This window comes from Bos grunniens, chromosome 1 (genome assembly GCF_055505025.1).
Source record: "Bos grunniens cultivar Pamir isolate PY7600 chromosome 1, Bosgru_T2T1.0, whole genome shotgun sequence".
Lineage (NCBI taxonomy): Eukaryota > Metazoa > Chordata > Mammalia > Artiodactyla > Bovidae > Bos > Bos grunniens.
In genome coordinates, this window is record NC_141165.1 from 96,378,853 (window position 1) to 96,391,514 (window position 12,662).

At 40.1% G+C, this 12,662-nt stretch overlaps 1 protein-coding gene across 3 annotated transcripts in view; it reads left to right on the forward strand.

Moving 5' to 3' along the window:
• The window catches only part of LSAMP (limbic system associated membrane protein), a 712,212-nt gene that overhangs the window by 232,015 nt on the left and 467,535 nt on the right, over window positions 1-12,662 (forward strand). The window lies entirely within an intron of this gene.

A 12,662-nucleotide genomic window follows, 5' to 3' on the forward strand; every position in this document is an offset into this window, starting at 1 on the left:
GGATTTCTTTGGAAGGAATGATGCTCAAGCTGAAACTCCAGTACTTTGGCCACCTCATGCAAAGAGTTGACTCACTGGAAAAGACTCTAATGCTGGGAGAGATTGGGGGCAGGAGGAAGAGTGGACGACAGAGGATGAGATGGCTGGATGGCATCACCGACTCGATGGACGTGAGTTTGAGTGAACTCCGATAGATGGTGATGGACAGGGAGGCCTGGCGTGCTGCAATTCATGGGGTCACAAAAAGTGGGACACGACTGAGAGACTGAACTGAACTGATCAAGGTATTAGACACAGTTATTTCCTTCCTCTTCTCTGGCCCTTCCCTTCTTGGATATCTCGTACCTGAGTTATGGGTCATGGAGTAAGTACTCTAGACGTGGACTCAGAAAGAACTGTCTGCTTAGCTATGGTCCCAAACATGAGTAATGATCTGTAGCAGTCAGGGCAGGTATTTAAGCAGAGCACAGGGATTATGCAGGGATGATTATGCAGGGATAGTAAAAAGATCACAAAAAATGCTTTCAAAATTGCCCTTAATTTATGCTTTAATTTAGAATCTTAAACATTTCTCAGAAACATCAGGCAGGATGAAAACAATGATGCAGTGACCCGAAAAATCTTAATTAGTGTGTGAAGACTAAAATGATCATATTGTTTAGTGAAACTCTGAGGGAGTCAGTCCCTTGGTAGGAGAGAACCAGGAAGGTCCAAGCCCCAGAAGGCCTCTAATAAACACTGAAACCCTTGTGGGGATTGATAACTTAGGTGGTCATGGTAAAGACACCTTTTCTCTAGAATAGAGCTTCTCAATCTGGGGTGCTTTTAATCCCCCAGAGAAACAGTTGGCAATGTCTAGAGACAGTTTTGGTTTTCCCATCTTGGCGGAGGAAGGTATGAATGTAATAGTATCTAGTGAATAGAATCTAGAGAACCTGTTAAATATCCCACAATGCACAGGGCTGTCCCTCACATTTAAGTATTATTCTTCTAAAATTGTCAGTAGTGCTAAGGCTGAGAAACCCTGCTCAAGAAATTTATTTGGATTGGCCTTTGTATGTCAGCCCACTGATACACTTTCTCTCTGTCACACATCTTTCTAAGACACACAGGAGAACTTGGTTTAGTGTGTTGTTGAATTGTGCAGATATAAAGCATGAGTTTCAGAGTTAAATGGCCTGGGCTTGAATCCCAGTCAGTGAGTTTTATGACTTCTTGCCCCTTAGAATTTTCTTTAAACCTCAATTTTTCATACATAAAATAGGGCTTACAGTATCTGTAGGTTTTTTGGTGAAGACTCGATGTTAGTGTGAATATTTAGTAAATGATGGTGAAAATAAATGAAGCAGATTGACTTAGATATCCTGTAGCTGCAATACCTCTGTGTTGATTGGGTTCAAAGGCATGTATGAAGTTCACGTACCTAGAACTGTACTGCTGCTGCTGCTAAGTCGCTTCAGTCGTGTCCGACTCTGTGCGACCCCATAGGTGGCAGCCCACCAGGCTCTCCTATCCCTGGGATTCTCCAGGCAAGAACACTGGAGTGGGTTGCCATTTCCTTCTCCCATGCATGAAAGCTAAAAGTGAAAGTGAAGTCACTCAGTCGAGTCCGACTCTTTGCAACCCCATGGACTGCAGCCTACCAGGCTCCTCCATCCATGGGATTTTCCAGGCAAGAGTACTGGAGTGGGGTGCCATCACCTTCTCCGTAGAACTGTACTAGGTTTCCATTCTATACTTCATTACCTTATGTGTGCATGCTAAGTTGCTTCAGTCATGGCTGCTACCCTCTATACTGTAGCCTGCTAGGTTCCTCTGTCCATGGGATTCTCCAGGCAAGAATACTGCAGTGGGTTCCCATGCCCCTCTTCCAGGGAATCTTCCTGACCTAGAGACTGAACCTGCGTCTCCTGTGGCTCTTGCGTTGCAGGCAGATTCTATACTGCTGAGCCACCGTGGAAGCCCTCATTACTTTATATATAATGGCAAAACTTTTTGCTCTCTTTTTTTCCCGACTCTGCTTTGCTACCATAGAGTCTAAGCAAAAGAAGAGAGAAAACAACGGATAAAAGCTATCAACTTGCTAATGATTTGGATGCTGCACTTTCTTATTAGCATATTGAACAAAGAGTTGCACTTTTTAAGATGAAAAGAACACACTGCCTGTAGAATCTATGTTGTTTCTAATAATGATGTTAGGCTAACCTTTGTGACTCTTTGAAGAATGTAAAGAATGAAAGTGGATTTTAGTAGCATGTTAAGATAGGACTTTCCTGGTGGCTCAGACAATAAAGCGTCTGTCTGCAATGCAGGAGACCTGGTTTCAATCCCTGGGTTGGGAAGATCCCCTGGAGAAGGAAATGGCAGCCCACTCCAGTATTCTTGCCCGGAAAATCCCATGGACCGCAGAGCCTGGTAGGCTACCGTTCATGGAGTCACAAAGAGTCAGACACGACTGAGCGACTTCACCTTTCACTTTAAGATAGGACTAGACCTTGTAATTTCCCTGGAGGAGGGCATGGCAACCCACCCCAGTGTTCTTGCCTGGAGACTCCCCATGGACAGAGGAGCCTGGCAGGCTATAGTCCGTGGGATTCAAAGAGTGGGACCCAGTGGAGTGACTAAGCACAACACAGACCTCGTAATCTAACTATATCATACTTACACAGGCATGTTTTCAACATCATCACGAGAAACGAGTCCTAGTGTCTTCAGTTTTAGGTTTTAGATTTTGAAATGGTTATTGAAATGGGAAATTTGTGTCAGAAAAAAATACAAGTTCAGTTCAATTGCTCAGTCATGTCTGATTCTTTGCGACCCAATTAACTGAAGTATGCCAGTCTTCCTTGTCTATCACCAACTCCTGGAGCTTGTTCAAACTCATGTCTGTTGAGTTGGTGATACCATCCAACCATATCATCCTCTGTCATCCCCTTATTCTCCTGCCTTCAATATTTCCAGCATGAGGGTCTTTCTCAGTGAGTCAGTTATTTGCATCAGGTGGCCAAAATATTGGAGTTTCAGCTTCAGCATCAGTTCTTCCAATGATTATTCAGGACTGATTTCCTTTAGGTTTGATCTCCTTGCAGTCCAAGGAACTCTCAAGAGTCTTCTCCAATACCACAGTTCAAAAGCATCAATTCTTCATCACCCATCTTTCTTTATAGTCAAACTCTCATATTCATATGTGACTACTAGAAAAACCATAGCTTTGACTAGATGAACCTTTGTCGGCAAGATACTATCTTTTCTTTTTAATACGCTGTTTAGGTTGGTTATAGCTTTTCTTCCAAGGAGTGAGAGTCTTTTAATTTCATGGCTTCAGTCACCATCTGCAGTGAGCCCAAGAAAATAGTCTATATTCTTTTCATTGTTTCCCCATCTATTTGCCATAAAGTGATTGGAGTGGATGCCATGATCTTCATTTTTTGAAAGTTGAGTTTTAAGCCAGCTTTTTCACTCTCCTCTTTCACTTTCATCAAGAGGCTCTTTAGTTCCTCCTCACTTTCTGCCGTAAGAATGTTGTCATCTGTGTATCTGAGGTTATTGATATATCCCAGCAATCTTGATTCCAGCTTGTGCTTTATCCAGCCTGGCATTTCACATGATGTACTCTGCATATAAGTTAAATAACCAGGGTGACAATATACAGCCTTGACATACTCCTTTCCCAATCTGGAACCAGTCTGTTGTTCCATGTCCAGTTCTAGCTGTTGCTTCTTGACTAGCATACAGATTTCTCAGGAGGCAGGTCAGGTGATCTGGTATTCCCATCTCCTGAAGAATTTTCCACAGTTTGTTGTGATCTATACAGTCAAAGGCTCTGGCACAATCAATAAAGCAGAAGTAGATGTTTTTCTGGAACTCTTTTGCTTTTTCGATGATCCAGCAGATATTGGCAATTTGATCTCTGGTTCCTCTGCCTTTTCCAGCTTGAACATTTGGAAGTTCACAGTTCACATAGTGTTGAAGCCTGGCTTGGAGAATTTTAAGCATTACTTTGCTAGCGTGTGAGATGAGTGCAATTGTGCAGTAGTTTGAGCATTCTTTGCATTGCCTTTCTTCGGGATTGGAATGAAAACTGACCTTTTCCAGTCCTATGGCCACTGCTGAGTTTTCCAAATTTGCTGGCATATTGATTGCAGCACTTTCACAGCATCATCTTTCAGGATTTGAAATAACTCAACTGGAATTCCATCACCTCCACTAGCTTTGTTCATAGTGATGCTTCCCTTTAAGGCCCACTTGACTTCACATTCCAGGATGTCTGGCTCTAGGTGACTGAATACACCATCATGGTTATCTGGATCATGAAGATCTTTTCTGTATAGTTCTTCTGTGTATTCTTGCCACCTCTTCTTAATATCTTCTGTTTCTGTTAGGTCCATACCATTTCTGTCCTTTATTGTGCCCATCTTTTCGGGAAATGTTCCCTTGGTATCTCTAATTTTCTTGAAGAGATTTCTAGTCTTTCCCATTCATGCTCTTTTTGGAACTCTGCATTCAGATGGGTATAACTTTCCTTTTCTCCTTTGCCTTTAGCTTCTCTTCTTTTCCCAACTATTTATAAGGCCTCCTCAGACAATCATTTTGCCTTTTTGCCCTTCTTTTTCTTGGGGATGGTCTTGAACACTGCCTCCTGTACAATGTCACGAACCTCCATCCATAGTTCTTCAGGCACTCTGTCTATCAGATCTAATCCTTTAAATATATTTGTCACTTCCACTGCATAATTGTAAGGGATTTGATTTAGGTTATACTTGAATAGTCTAGTGGTTTACCCTATTTTCTTCAATTTATGTTTGAATTTGGCAGTAAGGATTTCATGATCTGAGCCACAGTCACCTCCAGTCTTGTTTTTGCTGACTGTATGGAGCTTCTCCATCTTTAGCTGCAAAGAAAATAATCAGTCTGTTTTCGGTATTGACCATCTGGTGATGTCCTTGTGTAGAGTCTTCCTTTTTGTTGTTGGAAGGGGGTGTTTGCTATGACCAATGTGTTCTCTTGGCAAAACTCTTTTAGCCTTTGATCTGCTTCATTTTGTACTCCAAGGCCAAATTTGACTGTTAGTCCAGGTATCATGTAAAGGACATCTCTTTTGGATGTTAGTTCTACAAGTTCTTGTAGGTCTTCATAGAACCATTCAATTTTAGCTTCTTTAGCGTTACTGGTTGGAGAAGGAAATTGCAACCTACTCTAGTACTCTTGCCTGGAAAATCCCATGGATGGAGGAGCCTGGTAGGCTGCAGTCCATGGGGTCGCTAAGGGTCGGACACGACTGAAGTGACTTCACTTTCACTTTTCACTTTCATGCATTGGAGAAGGAATTGGCAGCCCACTCCAGTGTTCTTGCCTGGAGAATCCCAGGGACGGGGGAGCCTGGTGGGCTGCCATCTCTGGGGTCGCACAGAGTTTGACATGAATGAAGCGACTTAGCAGCAGCAGCAGCAGCAGCAGCGTTACTGGTTGGGGTATAGACTTGGATTACTGTGATATCGAATGGTTTGCTTTGGAAACGAACAGAGATGATTCTGTCATATTTGAGATTGCATTCAAGTACTGCTTTTCAGACTCTTTTGTTGACTATGATGGCTACTCCATTTCTTCTAAGGGATTCCTACCCACAGTAGTAGATATAATGGTCATCTGAATTAAATTCGCCCATTCTGGTCCATTTTAGTTCACTGATTCTTAAATTGTTGATGTTCATTCTTGCCATTTCCTGTTTGACCACTTCTAATTTACCTTGACTCATGGACCTAACATTCCAGGTTCCTGTGCAATATTGCTGTTTACAGCATTGGACTTTACTTCTATCACTAGTCCCATCCACAACTGGGTGACGTTTTTGCTTTGGCTCCATCTCTTCATTGTTTCTGGAGTTATTTCTTCACTGTTCTCCAGTAACATATTGGATACCTACCCACCTGGGGAGTTCATCTTTAGTGTCATATCTTTTTGCCTTTTTATACTGTTCATGAGGTTCTCAAGGCAAGAATACTGAAGTGGTTTGTCATTCCCTTCTCCAGTGAACCACATTTTGTCAGAACTCTCTACCATGACCTGTCCATATTGGGTGGCCCTACATGGCATGGCCCATAGTTTCATTGAGTTAGATAAGGCTGTGGTCCATGTGAATAGCTTGATTAGTTTTCTGTGATTGCATTTTTCATTCTGTCTCTGAGGGATAAGGGTAAACAGTTTATGGAATCTTCCTGATGGGAGAGATTGACTGTGGGGGAAACTGACTGGGGGAAACTGTGTCTTGTTCTGATGGGTGGGGCCATGCTCATAAATCTTTAATCCAATTTTGTGTTGATGGGTAGGGCTATTATATATTGTTTAAATTGTAGAGATAGTATTTTGGAGTGTGGGAATGTTCTTGTAAGTCATCTAGTATAGCTCTTTTGCTTTACAAATAAATAATCTACAAAAAAATTGAAAGCTGTCCCAGACCACAGTATAGGAAGACTCTGAACACACCTCCTTGAATATGCACACTGAATCTGCATGTACATTTAGAATGATTCCTCTTTTTTTTTTTAATTTAATTTAATTTTTAAATTTTACATAATTGTATTAGTTTTTGCCAAATATCAAAATGAATCCGCCACAGGTACTAAGGACTGATTAAATAGCTTCCAAAAACAGTGGTTTGAAGGGTATCTAGACTATCCATGAGGAAAATTCATTTACTAATCCTAGGGTGTCTATTGGAAACTGTTGGGACTTGCTCTTTTGTTTAAAAGCTTTTAAACAAAATTCAACATCCATTTGTGATAAAATCTCTCAACACAGTAAGAGGGGGAACATACCTCATTATAGTAAAAAGAACATATGACAAGCCCACAGGTAACATCATACTCAGTGGTGAAAAGCTGAAAGCATTTCTTCTAAGATCAGAATAAGACAAGGATGCACATTCTCACAGCTTTTATTCAACATAGTATTGGAAGTCCTTGCCACAGCAATCAGACAAGAAAAAGAAATGAAAGGCATCTAAGCTGAAAGGGAAAAGGTAAAGCCATCACTGTTTGCAGTTACATGATACTATATAAAGGTGCCATCAAAAAATTAGAAGAACTTATCAATTAATTAAGTACAGTTGCAAGATACTAAAGTAATATACAGAAATCCATTGTATTTCTATACACAAACAATAAACTATCAGGAAGAGAAATTAAGAAAACAATTCCATTTATAATGCCATTGAAAATAATAAAATAACTAAGAATAAGTCGAACTAAGGAGGTTAAAGATCCATGCTTGGAAAACTCCTAGACACTGATGAAAGAAATCGAAGATGGCACAAAAATGAAAAAAAAAAATATACTATGCTTATGGGTTGGAAGAGCTAGTAATGTTAAAATGACCGTACTACTTAAGGCAATCTAATGATTCAATGCAATCCTTGACAAAATACCAAGAGCATTTTTCACAGAAAAATAATAATTCAAGTAATCCTAAAATGTTTATTGACACATATGGGAAAAAGTAATGTTTGGAAGTAAGATATAAAAGTTAGAAAGAAAGACTCACTTTGGTCTAAATCCCATGTAGCACCCAGATTAAAAGAATATCCTTATCTTATCCAGATAAGATTTATCTTTCAGTCCTTTATTTAATCCAAAAACAGAATGTAGTCACAGAAATTGAGAAAGTACATTAGTTTCTATACATAGTAAGGCCATCTCTTAGATTTACCCTGATGTCGTCATACAAGATGATCTTTCCAATAATTTTGATAGCTTCATGAAATAACATATATAATGAATATTTTAAAAGTGAATGACACATGGTAGGTGTTCAATTGTCATTTCCATTTTCAGTACTAGTACATAACAGTACATACAAAACATACATACATACAAAAACAAAGATTTGGAGATTCAGTTATTTAAAATTTAGGGCAAAATTAATTTCTCTGTTTTCTCTTTTTTTCCCTTCTCCATCTCTGTGCTTCTCTGCCTCCCTTCCTTTCTCCTTGCATTCTTCCTTCTCTGTATTTATGCATATGTACTGTTATTTTCAAAGTTAATAAGAACACACTTTAGCAGGAAAGCAAAAATTTGAATGTTGGCCTATTTGTGTGTCAGCCTTTGCACTGTAATGTCATGTCTGAAATCATGTCTTTTAGAATATTTGTTCTGTAGAAATAATTGTGTAGCAGAAATAATTGTGTAAAAAAAAATGTTCTTGGTCAAAAAATTTGGTGAATTTTGACTTAAAGTCTTTCTTTTTACAGAACTTCTCATAGCCTTTAGTATGTTTATATGGGCTGTAGACTTCTAAAAAGCATATTATTATCTAAAATATCTCAGACATTTCCCAAAGAACCCACATGTTACATGGAATACCATATTGTGAGGTTCATTGCACTTCAGAATTGAAAGTGATAGAGCAAAGGTCTATAAAAATAGCTGTTTTCATTTTCAGTATCAAGAAGTCCAAGTACTCATGTGCTGAATACAAAAACAGAGAATTAAAAATTGGAATGTGGAAGAAAAGATAAATTTTACTTTTCAGGAGAGGCCTTGTCTTTGTTATCTTTCAGTTAACACATTTAGAAGAAAATGTATTTCTTTTCTAATAACCTACTCTGTCAGGACTAATGCATTCAGCTCTGATGCTAAGGGTTTTAAACAAGTTATCATTTTCCTTTGGTGGAATAAGATTCTTTTTTAGATAGAAATGTGTAGAGATGGAGAGATAATGAGATAGAGAGAGAGGAGAGAGACAATGATAGGTAGTAGAGAGACAGGAATGGGGGCGGTGGGAGAGAAAAGATGAAGTCTCGAAGTTGGCTATAGTGTTCTTCACTATGTCTGTCTTTTGCCAAATTCCACCTTTTTATTTATCAGACAGCATTTGGTCATTTCATGAATTATTCTCTGTGTATGCCCTTTCATTCCTTCTTCTTTATCCACTCTCATATCCCAAGAGAAGTTAAAATGAAAAATGAATGAGCCTGTATTTTCCAATCCATGGGATCTGTAATTAGACCTGTGAAAACCTAAGAAAGGCCCCCATTCAACATATACAACAGAACATTGTACTACCACAGGGAGAGTATGTATAGACATAGACTGTGTCCTGTGCAGCCAACTCCAAGATCCCAGAGCTCACTGTATTTGTTTTTAAGAGCCAGGCCTTAAAGTATGCAAGCCAGTAGTTGTACAGGTGCCAGCTTCCAGTCAGCAGTTCTTTGCTGCAACCAGATTGTAAGTCCAGCACTTCAAGTGGAGAGTCTGCAAACCAGTCAGCGGGAGAATTTTCTGCTGCTCACAGAGCATGTTGCTATGCCTTCTGGAATTAGGAAGGGAGAATCAAGTAAACCATGTGACTATTACCTACTGAACTACAATGTGGAATTCATAGAGGTCACAGGAAATCAGTAATGCACCATAAACTAGTAATTTACCATTGTTTCTTTCCATGGCCCATTTCCCCCCACACTGCTTCATTACTTCAAGGTCTGTCTTTTCTTGTGTCATAAGTATAATCATGTGGCTTTCCTGATGGCTCAATGAGTAAAGAATCTGCCTGCAATGCAGGAGACACAGGAGACATGGGTTTGATCCCTGGGTTGGGAAGATCCCCTAGAGGAGGGCATAGCAACCCACTCCAGTATTCTTGCCTGGAAAATCCCATGGACAAAAGAGCCTGGTGGGCTACAGTCCATGGGTCACAAAGGGTCAAATACAACTGAGCAACTAATACACACACAAGTATAATCAAGTCCATCATTTCTTAATTAAAGTAGGGCTTCATCTTTTTTTCTTATGGCTCTCTGGTATTCTAAACTGTAGTTGCTTTTTCTATAAGGTTTTAAGAAATGATTAAAAGCAGCTAGAGAAAGAATTAACTGTGTATTTCAGTTTTGTCAATGCCACACAGCTTGATAGTACACTCACAGCCCGTCACAGAGAGGGGGCAGGGTTAAATACATTTCCCCTGCTTGCTAATTTCTGACTAGTGTAGCAAAAGGATACTTCTGATTGGTACAGGCCTCTCTCTAGTTTGGGTAGTTCAGCAGCTTCTCTGAGCCCATTTGACATCCATCAAGGCCATCCACCTAGCCGGCTATTACCCTAATAGCTCTTACCCTAATAGCTCTTACCCTAATAGCTCTACTTTCTTGGTGTTTAAGACCTGTGCACATCTGAGACTCAAGACCTTCCTTGCCTCAGGCAGCAAATCTACCCTGCTGCTAAAAAATTAAAAAAAAAAAAAAAAGCTTCTCAAACTGCCTCTTTCTCAGGCTGAACTAGCTGGAGCTTGGATTGATTTCCCCTATTTGGAAATTGCAGATGTTCTGCAGCTAAGCCATGGCCTTTATAAAGCATCTGGGCAGCTTCTCTAGGGCGCAACAGACAGTCATCAGGCTTTCCATCTAGATAGTGAATGGAGCAAGTGAACATTTTTCTCGAAATGTCTTTGGTTGAAGCGACTTTAAGAAATTCCCTTTGCACAAATACAGATGGCTTCACAAAGAGAATACCAACTTTGTTCTTAAATCTGAAGATTCTAATTTTACAGTCTGTAACATCCACGAACAGACGTTGAAAAAGTAAGTCATATGGTCACACTTACTACCGTTTTCTTGGAAAGCTGTTACCTGGCGATGCTAGTGAAGTGGCCCCAAACATGAGATGACTGTGGAATTTGAAGAACTATATTTAGTACTTCAAGAGATTATCTGAAGGCTCCCCAGAATCTCTTGTACGAATTTTAAAACCCATGCTGAGAGCTGTTGATTCAATGCATTGTTCTTCTAAATGAGCTCAGTTCCTGCATCAGGTGTCAGGCCCTAACTCTAAAAGATGAACCATGTATTCCCATCTCTAAGCTGTGGGAATATGTTTCTGCCTGAAAATGGAACGAAGGTATATCAGAGAATCAAGGCTTAAAAGGGTAGAATGTCCAATGTGTGACAGTCCATAGAACACCAAACAGAACCAGAGGAGTCAGTCAGTAATTGTTAGAGTATGAAAGAAGCCTCTCAGAGCACTAGAGAAATTCCAGAAATTTACTGGAAATTCCAGCAGAAATTTACCTGCTGCAGGTAGTTTTTCCCTTCTTGACCAATGAATGACTTGAGATATATAGAAATTATATGCTGTGAGCTGTAATGAAAATTCTTCCCTCTTTAACTGTGTCCTTTTATCTTCTCCTTTTTCTTTGGCTTATTCTACCATGCATGCAGGGCTTCCCTGGTGGCTCAGAGGTTAAAGTGTCTGCCTCCAATGCGAGAGATGTGGATTTGATCCCTGGGTCAGGAAGATCCCCTGGAGAAGGAAATGGTAACCCACTCCAGTATTCTTGCCTGGAGAATCCCATGGATGGAGAAGCCTGGTAGGCTACAGTCCATGGGGTCGCAAAGAGTCGGACACGACTGAGCAACTTCACTCACTCACTCATTCACCATGCAGTTATTACTGACTTCCAGACCAGTACCCCTTCTTTTATACCAACCTGTTTCACTCAGAGTGTCAAAGCCTTTAGGCTTCAATTACCCACTTATAAGTGGTTTATGCAGCTAAGCTTTTTTTTTTTTTTAAGTGAGTTTATCAATTCTTCGAAGACAAGGGTTGTTTTTTCACTGTTTCTGTATCCCCTGGAGCACTGACATAATCCTAAGATACACACCAGGATTTCATTAAGCATGTGTTTATTGATTAATTGATTGTTGTTCCTTTCTGAAATTTAGAATGCTGGTGTATTACTTTCATTTAAAGGATCTGTGTCCTTCAGTCAGAACTGGGAGGCTAAATTCAGAAAAATCAGGAGACTGGAAGATGATCACCAGGTCTTTGCTTTCAGGATGAGAAGAGGTCAGACTTTCCCACTCAAGCTCTGTTTTAGTCGATGATTGAATTTGTCAGGATTTTGTCCTATGCAAAGAACCAGACCTTTTCACTGTATCAAGTGTTAAGAAAAATCAGGCATCATATCTAATTAATAATAATATAGAAGTCAATTTCACAGCCCATTACTTCAAACAGACCGATAAGGGGAAATTAAAGAGGGGCTTGACAAACATGGGCGCTCATGTTTGCGGTCTTCATAGTGACCCATAGCAAATGGAGCAAAAATGGAACTTCTTTGTATTGCCTCACCAACTGATAGCTCTGGGCTCCATTAACCCAGACTGTAGCACAAAGGACAAAGAATCAGGGGAAAATGTGAAGCCCAGCCTCCTCAGTTTGCTTCATTAATAAGGCTGCAAACTCTATGTCAGGTCCCTCCTCCCCCCACCCCTCCTTTTCTCTTTCCGTTTCGTTTAACTGAAGGCAATTCATCTCATTTTAATTAATTTTTACTTGCAGCATTATCACCCTGAGTATAAAGGCAAAAAGTTTTTTTTTTTTTCTTTTTAATTACAATGCTAACGGCATTAATTACTAGTACAGTAAATGCATCGGCGCTCACAAGCCGAGCAGGTTCCAAGGAGCTGAGGCAGCAATTGGTGAACATCTCGACAGCTGGAAAAGGCTTACTCACAGAGGAGAAACCTTTCTATGGTAACAATATGAAGGCTGTCTTCACACTGATTGAGCCACTGTTTAATTGGAGGTGACATAGCCCACAGACTAGGGACAGCACGATTGCATTACAGGCAAAAAGTTATTCATAGAGTCTGTCTGGACTTCTCGCTGTGT